The 13,085-nt window shown below is 31.3% G+C and overlaps 1 protein-coding gene across 15 annotated transcripts in view; it reads left to right on the top strand.

The window, feature by feature from the left end:
- Positions 1–6: 6 nt before the first annotated feature.
- Positions 7–13,085, top strand: part of LOC100743966 — a 73,010-nt gene continuing 59,931 nt past the window's right edge. For 6 of the 15 annotated variants that reach the window (XR_004462994.1, XM_033324898.1, XM_033324900.1 and 3 more), the window contains exons 1-3: positions 7–217; positions 9,018–10,394; positions 11,444–12,000. The gene's annotated coding sequence lies outside the window, so the exon portion shown is untranslated. Of the gene's footprint in view, positions 375–1,080; positions 1,242–1,424; positions 1,872–9,017; positions 10,395–11,443; positions 12,001–13,085 lie in introns of those variants that run through there. The other 9 variants (XM_033324893.1, XM_033324895.1, XM_033324894.1 and 6 more) reach the window with 9 other exon arrangements.

The raw sequence follows: 13,085 nt of genomic DNA, 5'->3' as shown, positions 1-13,085 counted from the left end.
GCCAGCCGTCCGTCCTTACGTCCGTCCGTCCACCGTTTGGGATCTATGGTTGTGTCGGTGGATTTCGTGACGTTAACCTGGCGGCCCTGAAAACGTTGGACTGACCGTACGATTTTCGACTTACCCTTATCGTTGGGGTCGCGAATGTGAGACGCGAGTGCTTTTTTTAATCACCATAGGTTGCCGCAACTGGAATATACGCACGGACTAGTTTCGGGTAAGAGAAGAGAAATGTGTGTGGTGAAACTAACCGATACATTCCCCGGTCGTGTTGAACGCTCCTCGACGGAGTGTAAGAAACTCTTAAATAACTAGTGATCGACGAAAAGAAATGTTGGTGTAGAAGAAAATATTGCCTAAACGTAGTCTCTCAGGTTCTTTTTTCTTTTTTTCTTTCTCTTATACACATACGCGCACATCTACATATACACGTATACACATATACGAGCGCGCGTGCGCATGTATATGTACATACATTCGTACACGACCACACGTACACAATCCTTTTCTTTTATCTTCCTTTCTTTCAACAATATACGTAAATGTGTGTAATTTATCCTTATTCTCTTGTATAGCTATGCTTGAATTTGTGTACATATACTGTTAATTCTTATTGCATAGTATATTCTATCCTTTCTTCTCCTCCACCTTTCTTCTACTCTTTCTTCAGATTTATTCTTCTCGTTTTCGGATAGAATACTATTTTTGATTTTGTACGGGAATATTCGAAATGAATTATCTGTGCATTGAGAACACCATATGTATATATGAGTAATTTTTAGTGAAGTTTCAACATTTGTATTGGCAATATTTTTTCTTTGGAAGCTAGATTTGATTTCTTCAAAAATGCTTCAGTATTTATTTGTGAACATTTCCTTAGAATTAATCTGATTTGAATAATATCATTTTAAAGTGATACTCCTTTGTATGATACAGTTAATTAGTCTCTTACATATACTATTAATTTTATAGTGCTCATTTATATTATAAACCACATTCTATCCTTTCTTCCTCTCCCCTGTCTACCTTTTTCTACCGCCTCTTCCTTTTCATATTTATTCTGTTTATTCTTGGTATAAGATAAACAGGGAGATAATAGAAAAAGAGAGAGAACGAATACATCTGCACCTGTATCTAAGCCTAAACAGTTATATAGTGGTATTACGAAGTGTACAATAGTGAAATCCATGCATTCTGATAGCATCGTAGCTGGAAACGATTCCGTAATATGTGCTGTCCGTGTACGTCGCTCGTAATGTTCATCTGCAACATTTGAAGTGCGTTCTAATCGGTCGTTCGTTCATTCGTTGGTCGTTCTCATCGATTCATTTTATTCGTGCCGTGGTAGTTTTATTTGTTTCACTTGTTCTTCGGCCCTTCGGGCACAATTATACATGTTCTCTCGTTCATGTTTCTTCTTGCAGTTCCCAAACAAGTCTTGTCGCCGTTCACGCATATTTTAACCTGTGTTCTAAGATTTTCAAGAATAACGTGTTTAAGTGGTGCTCCATGGTGTTTAGAAGTTACCGACCGAGTGTATTACTTCTATTTTCTGGCTACCTGCGTATTTAGATTCGTGTACTCGTGTTTCTTTTTGCCTGCAACGATTTTTAAAAAAGTGTCGTCTCAACGAACTTCTGTGTGTTTTCGTGATATATCGCAACACAAGTGTTCCTCGCAAAGTTCTTTCCTTTGATACACGAGATTCACATTTTATAATGATGTCCCGGAGCAGTGGTGAGAGTGCTGAAGAGTATTCAAGATCCTGAAATAGCGAATCTAATAATAGGCGATATCTTATTCCGACCACTTTTCGTGTGAACTTGAAGAGATAACAACGTGCAGCGTGTGATTAATTAACGAACAAAATCGTACGTATGTTATATAATTGTTATATGTCCGAAAAATGAAAATGTAAAAAGAAATATTATCGATATAGTGAATGGATGAATTATAACACGATCAACCCTTTCTTTCGTGAAACGTTTACCGCCTGGGGAACAAGCGAACTCATGATCGCAACTGTTGAACCTATGATGACGTGTCTCGTTCGTTTGCATTATATCAATCTTTGTTTTCCTTAACGTTTCTTCTCTCGTGAGCAACAATATTACGTTTTAATTAGACTAGTCGTTGTGATTTATAACGTTTTAGCTAAGTGATAAAAAATGGTAGTTCTTCTGATAATTGCGAATATCTTTGGTTAAAGGAATGTTTTCATTTATTTAAACACTGACCAATTTCTTTGATTTTCCTCGTTCCTGCATATGTGTTGGAGAAGAAGAGATTCTAAACGATTCTTCGCTTTACTATACTCCTGTTACTTCTTTTATTCAATGTTAGTGACATTTAGGTTTAACTCTATTTTTAAATCGATTCAAGTTGAAGACTTTCCACTTCGTGGTACAACGGTTTCTCTTAACCTTACACATATGCATGTAATTCCACTGAATTTAGTTGATTCCCTACGAATGGAGCTTTACAAAATTTTATTGCTTATTCGAAAAGTGAGCTAAAAATCGCGACTGAGGATGTCGACTATCTAATTTTGAGTACACGCCTACAGTTATGTAAGTGAACCATACGAGAATCGAGTACCTTATCAGTTATCTGCAAAGTACTTTGATCGGGTAGAGCAGTTCGATGCTGCGGTATTGGTATTTCAATAAATACTCGGCTTGGATTTTCTTCGAATTTTCGCATTGTAAACGAGATCTATTGTTTTTTTTTTTCTAATTCATTGTGTCTTTGAAATTTTCTTCTTTTTACATTTAATTTTTTCATATAATCTTTTTAATCTTAGATTTTTTAAATTTTAGAACACGAATAATAGAATTTCTTTTATGTTATTTTTTTATTCTTGAAATAAATTATACGATGCTTTGTGAAAAATGAAATTCGGATAAAATTAATTGTTATGAACAAGATGACAGAAGAAAATTTTAAACTCTGAAATGGTAGATTCCTTAGAACTCATACAAAATGCGATGATTATATTGCAATTTTAATTTTTGCATATTTTAGTTCTCTGAATTTTTTTATTGATTGGAAATTGACCTTTTTTTCTCATTTTTATGCTTTTTTTTGAAGAGGATTCTGCGATTTTTGGTTCATGGAAGGAGATTCTTAGATTGTGACTTTAATTTTGTTCTTTAAGTTTTCTACTCGTCCAGGATGTAATTCTATTATTTTTATCTTTTACGACTTTTGGCTCATACTTTAGCTCACATTATCGCTGACACAATATACTAGTTTTCGATTTGCGACTTTTTGCTCATATCAAGTGCGAGCCTGTGATTTTAACTTGGATTTTTTGCATTTCTGCGTTCGCAGAATTTGATTTTGATTTCGCATATTTTACAATATTATTCACACGTTGTATCCTTACCCTTTGCGTCTCGCTGTTAATGGATAGTTCTCCTTATTTGTTTGATTCAGATAAAAGAAATACTTTAGAATTGCTATTAATTTTATGTCGATATCGATAATCATGCGTAGAATTATCAGTACAGACATAGAAAATTAGTCATGTCGTGTACTGCAAAATTTTATTTATTTTTATCTAAAATATTTCTTTCATGATTGCAGTTTATCTAGTTTTCTTCTTCTTGATAAATTCTCGGTACTGGTCAGTTCTACCAATATTTATTACTAAAGATTTGTTATACACATCTCTTTTAAATATATACTTTGATTTTTAAAATCAAAAGGATTCAGGTTAAGGCACTACAAAAGATCGAAACACTTCTCTTCCATTTATGTTAAACATCTTTGTGAAATTTTCAGTGCCTTCCATATGTTTTTTATGTCTGTGATAATATTTGTGAGTCATTCGTTTGTTTTACCAGTTTTGTATTATCTCAAAAAAATATTTAGTTTCAGTTTTTAAAGAATATTTTTAATGAAATAGGACAATTTTAATATTATGAGAAAGTAGTGTAACATTACATAAAAACTTTGTAACATATTGTTATTCTATAATCGTATTTATGAAATATTTTAAATGCCTAGTAAATTATATGTTTTTTAATCAATATGAAATTATGTTCCACAAAGTATATTTAATAATATTTTCTAGGTATATTTCATTGAATTTATTCAAAAGTTTAGAATATAAATGCTTGATATTTGTCAAGATTTATATATAACAAAAGCATAATGCTAAATTTAAGGAAATCAATGTAGAACTATTATACATATATAAAATTACTGCTTTACAATATTTAAATAACAATAAAAATTTATACCTTACCTGTAAATTATATCTTAACCTAATGTAAAAACTAAAATCGTGAAAAATTTTTAAATTAATTAGAATTTTTAATATCATTTCTTGTTTCATATTTCTTTGATTGTTATTCGTATGACTACTATATTTGTTTCTAAACGTGATGATTACTGAGAAATTAAAGTTTGCTATTCGGTTTAGAAATATGGATCATTTTTGTACATTTCCGCGTGAGGAGTATACTATAACTTGTTATTACTTCTAAATGAGTCATAATAGATAAGCAAAATTATTCCTTTTTATTTTTATTTGTAATATTATTTTATCCATAACATTAGAAAAGGAACAAATTATTTATATTCGTGTTTGTATAATACATCTGTACCATTTTCATAGTTCATCTTGTATACGCAAAATGTTGTAGTACATATTTAATTTCGCATGTAGCCACTATTTTATTTTATATAATCCATCTTCTAGCATGAATACGTATAGTTTCTGAATTATGCAATTTTTGGAATCAGATTCTTTAACGATGAATAATTTTGTCTATATTATATAAATATCATTGAATATTTATAAATTTGATGTAGGAAGTACAAACAAATAAAAAAAATGGAGAAAAATGTGAACTAAATTTATGTATACATGCAAAATATATTGTATGTGTGTGTGTATTTCTCCTTTAATGTGTGGTTATTTTCCTTCCGTATATGCGCATTGCGTATGAAGTCATAGACATAAAAAATGGATTATGGGTAAATCCTATGCACTTTATTGCTGTATGTTTATTGCATTAATAAACACGATGACATATTTTTAAATATATTTTAACCATATTCTCGTTGCAAATGCGGTTCAAAAGTAATGAAATCATCTATGGATTGCTATTAAGAAGCAAAAGCAAAAGAATAAAATAATATGGATAACGATACCAACTATATGCAGGTTCTAGTTCTAGTACTTAAAATCGTATTCAATTACTATTAGGGTATTACTAAGTATTACTAATAGGGTATCTAAGTATCCTTAAAAGTAAGTCTAATAAATTTTATTAATTTCAAATGTAAATCATGTACAAATCTATGCTTTGATTTATTATACAATTTCTTGATGAACGCATCATGCGATCTATGTAGTAATAATATATATATAGTAATAATTAGCCAGCTCGTGGCTAATAAAATCAGTAATTTTATTAGTAATTAATCTATACTTTGGCATTTCTTGTTTCTGAAAATAATGATTTAAAAGTACTTTTTAAATAATTCGAGATATCTTCCGATATGGCAGTGACATAATTAGGAAGTCGTATCGGGGTGCGCAGAAGAGTTTTCAAATAAAATACAGTCCTTTTATTGGTATGATCTATCACTTCGCACTCGCCCTTTTTACGCGTTGACGCGCTACAAAAGTACAGTCCAGTTCGGTTTGATTCGACTCTTCTCGGTTCGACTCGGCTCGACTTTGAGTCACAACGACTGCGGAGCTATCGACCGTTCTAGGTTTAGCAAGATAATAATAATTCGGATGGAATGTATTCAGCGCGCGCGCGGGAATGGAATGAATTCTTGTACGCTTTATACGTCGCTGTATTGGTTATTATTAGTTTTAATACTAACGAGAATAGTAATGTTCTAGGATATTCATTGTCGCTTTTAGTAACTTTTTATTTGTTACCAGATTTCCTCCAGATAATCAACATAAAGTGGTTCAATTTTTTCTAACGAAAATTGATTAGGATCTTCAATGAATATAAATAAGAAAAAATTATTGCTTAAATATAGGTTATTTGAAGCTGTATTACAAATTTATAACAAAAATAGAAAATATGGATAAAAAAATACTTAGATCTATACAACTTGATGTTACACCACTAGACTTTTACATGTCAGTGGTTTGAAAAAGAGGTATCGTAAACATGTATTAGTACACGCGATGAACTAAGGAGTTGAGGAAGAGTTGATTAATTCGTTGAGATGAAGCAAGCTTAAAATGATCTTCTTAGGATAATAATTTAATTTTTTACTGTAATTAAGTATTCTATCAATGACTATTAGAAACAGTGACCATTTTAAAATGGGGTATTAAAACCTAATCATTAGATTGATAAATCTATTCTTATCTTATAATACAATAATTATAAATATATTGTTATCATCTTCAGAATATTTTATAATTCTTTAATAATGTTTCATCTTCCTATATCTATGTAACTTTTTTCAATTATGCAAAATATGGCAAAACAGTGTAATACGCCATATATAAGATTTATGTTTATATTTATATTAGTGAAGAATATTTATTTTCGGAAGTATAAACTGGTTTTAACTTTTTACCTGTACATTACGCGTTCAAATGGCTGATTAAAGTTATGTAACAGGTTTTGGAACCACATTTTCAGGGTAGAATGTAATCATACCTTTTTTTTAAGATTGCATGAACTTTATATAGTTTGAAAAATTGAGGTTAGAATTCTCTTAATTGTATACGCGAGTGTAATTTCATTATAAGCTGCATCATTAATTTGTGTCCTTATAATGCGATTGGTTAAAAAGTATATACGTTTACAAAGCACAAATTAAAATACTTTTTAAATCAGAATAAGGCTTATATACTTTTTCTATGTATCGATCACGATACATATATTTCAATAGTTACGTTGACAATATTTTTTCATAGAAACAACTAATACATTTTGTTAGGAAGTATTAAAGAGAACTTAAATTAGCATCCAGAATTTCCTTAGAATTATCATAATCTGAATAATATCGTTCCAAAAGGATATCCTAAATTTACAAAAAATTTAGGCGATAGTTAAAATAAATATATAAATATAGATCACTACAATGTAATTTTTTTATGAAGTTGTATCGTTAAAAGTTTTATGTGTGTGTGAATGAATTTTATAAATAAAAAATATCGACTTAGTACATAGCACTAGATTCTTCTGTTTGTCTGTTACGTAGAAATTAATTTTATATTTAAGGCGTAGACACATCTGCAATGCGTTCAATGTTGCTTACGATAGAATTATGCGTGATTTTACATGGGAAAAAGTCAAGGAGCATTGTGTTTCTTGTTATCTACATAGGCTTGAATTTAATGTGTAAATTTTTACAGTTTTGAGACGTAATAGCAGACTTTCAAAGAAATGCAAATCAGGGTTTGAGCTGTTTTACATATAAACATAAAATTATTTCACACATTAAATTAAACATTAAATATTTGTGAAATATATTATAGAGTGACATAGTTAGTTGGAATTGTTTAAACTGAAACAATTATGTGAATGTATTTAAAGAAGATGTAGAAGTCAATTATTCGTATAAGTTTACTGACAATCTTAAATATAACAGTTGTATTACCTTTGACAATATAACTAATTAAGGTGTAAATCCTTGTATAATTATGCATTACTATGTAGATACAGTTATATATAGTACGTTATACATCTGTGCGTTAAATTATGATCTTACTTTTTTCGATTCTTTCTCCCGTTACTATTTTATTTGATTTGTTTATCTATGCGACTTTCATCGTTATATCTTGTTACGAAAGCGTTTTGATGTAACGTGTTTATGTTCATCCATCTTTTTGGCTGAACGTTGTTGTTTCGCAATCTTTCATAAGTCAAGTCTTATAAGTGCGCTACTAGCACTTCATGAAATGTAGCTATATCTTTACCTTGCAAGGTAAAAGACCTCTATTCTTATATTAGATCTATAGAAAGCTTAAATACACACACACATTCAAAATATCGATATTATCTAACATACAATAGCAAATAAAGCTTACTTATTATTTGTTATTACTTAAGGAAATAATTATTATTTATTTTTTCCAATATAAATATTTTGTATGTATATTTGATATAATTTTTTCTGCAATATATATACATAATTCTGTGGTATACATACTACGAAGATCGATCGTTTCCACTGCATTCAAGATGACATATTTTGATTTTAAACGCGATGTATTTTTCAATGTAGGCGAAAGAATTTACTGTGCACGCGTTTAATTTTTATTTTAAATATATAATAAATATTTTACTTTTATCAAATTCATAAATGTAAATTCTTAAATATCAATTGTTATTTAAAGACGATAATTAATATTTAAGTATATACATGGTATTAATAATGAAGTATAATTATTAAAATTTAAGTAGTGGTTCACATATCTTTCTGATCTTTCATGATCATAGCGAAAAAATGTTCATTAGGTTACACGTAGGTTATACATGAGGATAAAGCTTAAAGTCCTTAATTTCTCCTTTCTTATTTGAAATATGATTTTAGAGATACGAGAACTATCTTCTGGAAGGAGCTATCAAATATTAATCGCAAAGACGCATTAGTATGGTGTGTGCAATTATGTACGAAAAACGCATTTTAGTATGAAAGTGTATATTTACTATCTTACAAGGTCTTTGTTCTCTTCTTATTCAATAGCAATTTATACATGTGGTCACAAAGAGAATTTTTATTACTTTTAAAATCTCAAATAAGTTTACTAATTCATTAGGATGAAGTATATTTTCATATCTAAGTTGTAGTTCTTCATTTATTTGAATCCTTAAGAAATTCTCCTTCATTCTATTAATATAAATCGTAAATGTACATATAGTAAAATATGCATCATATCTCTCTTTCAAAGATATTGCAGATATTCGTAGTCAAATAATTAATAATCGTTACAAAATTATGATTTATAAAATTGATTTAAAATAAAGTATCTTTATGACAAATAAGCAAAATATCAATAACTTGCGTTTTATTTACAGAAATACTGCCGGGGATATTGCCGTTGCTGCCATTATCACCGCTACAGAGATTCAAGAACGAGTGGATGTCTAAAGATGAAATGTCCCTATATGCCAAGTAATTCATCCACCAAATTAAAAGCTATGGTCAAACATTAAGAAGAGGAAGAGAACAAAATTATTAACTCCAAGAGTACAAAAAAACTAAGAAACGAATGGAAACGAAACGAAGGAAGTACACAGAAGAAACAAAAGAAGAATAGCATTAGTGGTGGAAAGAAAGGATCGAATGGCATAAACTTTAAGAAGAAAACGACATCGATTCGGATATCTTTGATGCAACCAGTTGTCGTCAGTTGCTGTATGCGCTGAAACTGTGCGCGTATGTGTTTCTCGTTCTGCCATCTTGAAAGTCATCCAATTTCTTTCTCTTGGTAGCGCGCTGGGTCACGTGTACCGGAAGCGTGCACGGTGCGTGCATCGTACACGCACTGTGCTAGGCTAGTATGAAACGAAGGAACATCGGGTCGAAAGGAAAACCAACAAAACAACACGATAATAGCAGACGATAGAAGAACTGCATAATGAAAGCGAGTTTGACGATAAATTTGTTTTATTGCGGGAGTGATAACGGATGGTGTAGCAGCAGTAGTAGCGGTAGCAGCAGTAGGAACGACAACCCCGAAATAAATACAGATGACACTACTGGCAGTAAGCAAAAAGGAAATGACAATGGTTTTAACAGCAACGATGAACCGCGAGTGGAATATAGTGTGGAAGTTGTTAAGTGTGAGCCACGTGGCAACAGTGATGATGAGATTGTCGAGCAGTTGTATTTCAGCGAGGTGTACTCACACTGATTTGTGAGTACTAGTAGAGAAAGAGAAAGCGGGAGACAGAGAGATAGAAGCCACCAAGACTCTCGTGGAGAGCGGGGCACTGAAAGATATGCGGACCTTTGTGCGAACAGCTGAACCGGAAGTTGTGAGAACAAGTGGAGTGCAACGCGCTCCGCCTAATCGGTGATAGGGTCAGTCGGTTAAAAGAAGACAAAATTGGCATTCGCAGCGACGGCAACGCGGCATCTTTCACAATTACCTTTTTCTCTCATCCCTTCCCTCTTTTTCTTGTTTCGTTTCGTTTCACCTCGTTTCCTTTCTCTCTCTCTTTTTCTCGAAACTCTTTGACTCGACTCTCACTCATTTATTTTATATATGTATATACTGTTCTACTCTCTGTTGATTACCGAAAAGTCTCACCTTTTTATTTCTCGATCGAGTAACATTCGTTAAGTATATATCGTATAATGGTGACACACGCAATTAAAACGTTGGAAGGATAATGCAAATGAAAATTCGTCGTATAGAAGCCGCGTCGCGTTCCCCCACAATAATGAAGGTATACTTTCCTAAATACATACATACATGTATTGAGACGATCGGTGCTGGACACTCGCATGGCCGTCGCTGGATCTGTTTAGATCTATATCTTATGATACTACTATTTATGTAATTGTGCTTATGTTATATCGTAGTTTTGAATATTTGTTTCACATATAGGCTATAAATAACACTTCCAGAAATCGACTATAGTCAAAGAAGAGTTGAAGTTAAGTATTTTTATATCTACAATGGCACATCGTTTTTTGGACTACCAAATGTTTTCAGATATCTAGTTTATTGGATTAAATATGACATCATTAAAGATAAAGTCAATATATATGTATATTCTTATCGCGGAAATCGTTTTCTCACATCTTTTGTTATTTAGGCTTGTCATTAAAAAACTGATTATATTGCGTCTTTAACAGATTTCTTCAACAGACTTCACATTATTCAAACTATAGCTCATATTTTCTTAGCATACTTCGTAAAAAGTTCAGAAAGAAGATAAATGAAAGAAAATTAGTTCTTGGGCTTGAAAAGAGTTATCGATGGCCGTGCGAGTGTTAAATCACACTGTTCCTTCGATACATGTACGAAATGTAGGAAAAATTTGTACAACCAAATCTATAGCATGTTTTAGCATGTGAACGGCGATTGTGAGTTATTTCAATATTTCTGAGATATTTAGAAAAATGGAAAATACATTTTATAGATATTTCAACAGAATATGTATTAAAATCTCTAAATAGATTAAAAAATTTCTTAAGTTAGTAAGTATGAAGAAAATATGGAAAAACCACTTCAAAAATTTTCTTAAGATAAAAATTCGAAAACCGTAGCAGAAATGTACAATTTAATTAAACAATTTCAATTCCAATTTTTCATAATCCTAACAATCGAAGTTCTCTATTTTACCTTCGTAGTACCGTAACTAAAAATTCTGTATAAAAGTCATAATCGCGTGTATTAATGCGCGCGCATGTCCCTTTATGTGTGTTCAGCTTGGCGGGAAGATTTAAACAGCAGATACTAATTTGATATTTCTCCAACTGTTATCTACAGAAATCGTCGCTGGAGCAACAGCGCAAGAAAGAAATTTGAAAAGTCAGTTAAGTTGTGTTACGAGTGTACGAAACCGAGTGGCGTGGAACGCATGAAAGTGTATGTAAGCTAACACAGGAAGAGAAAGAGAGAGAAACAACGAGCGAGCAACAGAGAAGAAGGAAGAGGTGGCGAGAAAGAAAAAGAAACAAAACGTCACAACGAAGAAATGAAGACAGTGTGAGTACCAGTGGAAGAAAGGGGAAATGATAAAGAAAAAGAAAGAGTTTACGAAGGGAATAGCTTAGTGAGAATAGAAGCAAAAAGTTCGCGCGACGTACAGTATAATGTGGAGTAGCGTGTTTCGCAAAAGTTTTTAAAAAGTCGATATAGAATTTATAAATAGATCGGTTGGTATACTCACATATGTGCACGCGTACGCATGTGTGCGTGATTACGCGCGCACATGTACGTGATTTGCACTCGAGACTGAAGCGGTGAATTATTCTCGCACGGATTGACTACTCGTGGGGGAAATTTGAGATCCGGCTTACCTTCCACAGCTGACGTCATTACCGGTAAGTTGTTTTTCCGTTACTAGTAGATTTATACCTTTACGACGTTAAAAATTCTGCTTTGTTTTTTTATGATTTGTTTTTTTCAAGGTAAATACCTTTCTTCATTTATCTATCTTCAAAGGTAGATACTTATCTTCTAATGAAAATTAATGTATTGGTTCTTAATAAGCTTTTTAAGTATTAGTTATATTTATGTAAACATATATTTATGTATGAGTTAAAGGGGGCATCACATTAAAAAAGATGGTCAAGTATGTAGATATATTACTCTTACTTTTTGTTGGAAATCTAATAAAATATTTTAAAATGAAAGTTTCGCTTTCAGCTTTTTGGCAGTCAAGAATAGAATTAATTTTTTTCTTTTATACGATATCATGAAAAACTATTTTCAATTAACGACAAATTGACAACAGTAGAAGTACACGAAAGGGTTTTCTAATTTTGTACATTCGAACGTGTTGTACGTCGCCATGATTTTCTATGTCTTCTCGTTAACGCTGCGTAGATTACTGATGACCCACGTTGATGATCTTATTATGCAGCATGCATTTTACGCTAGAAGCACGTACTTCGTAATGCTCATGGAACTATGAACACAGTTATCGTGAAGAAGCAATAAGAATGATACACAGTCATACCCAAATCAAATAACTCCTTTGATTTTATAATTTATTTTTTGTTCCTATTAAGATTGTTTTATTTAGTGGTTCACTATATATCTAATAGAATAACTATCCATTGACTCGACTAATGATTATTTGGATTAACTATTCCTCTTTTATATTTTCACTCGACGCTTTAATAAGAATTGATTATGAAACTGATGACAACAAATTATTGAATATGACTTAACAAAACAGCGTTTAAATAAAAATGCATAAAATTAAAAAAGAAAAAGGTGTGTGCGATCAAAATAATTAAAAAGTCTTTGGAGTCTGATAATAAATTTTTCCTAGCAATTAATATTTTGAAAAAGTTATTAGGTACAAGTTAGAAACGTATATTTGTATTCTATTCAAAATTATACGAATACCATGTTGTACCATTTTATTTGTCTTTTCTTTTTTTTTTTTTTTTTTTTTTTT

The sequence above is a fragment of the Bombus impatiens genome, unplaced genomic scaffold (genome assembly GCF_000188095.3).
Source record: "Bombus impatiens unplaced genomic scaffold, BIMP_2.2 scf_0080, whole genome shotgun sequence".
In the NCBI taxonomy this organism is placed as follows: domain Eukaryota; kingdom Metazoa; phylum Arthropoda; class Insecta; order Hymenoptera; family Apidae; genus Bombus; species Bombus impatiens.
This window is presented reverse-complemented; position numbering and strand designations above follow the sequence as displayed.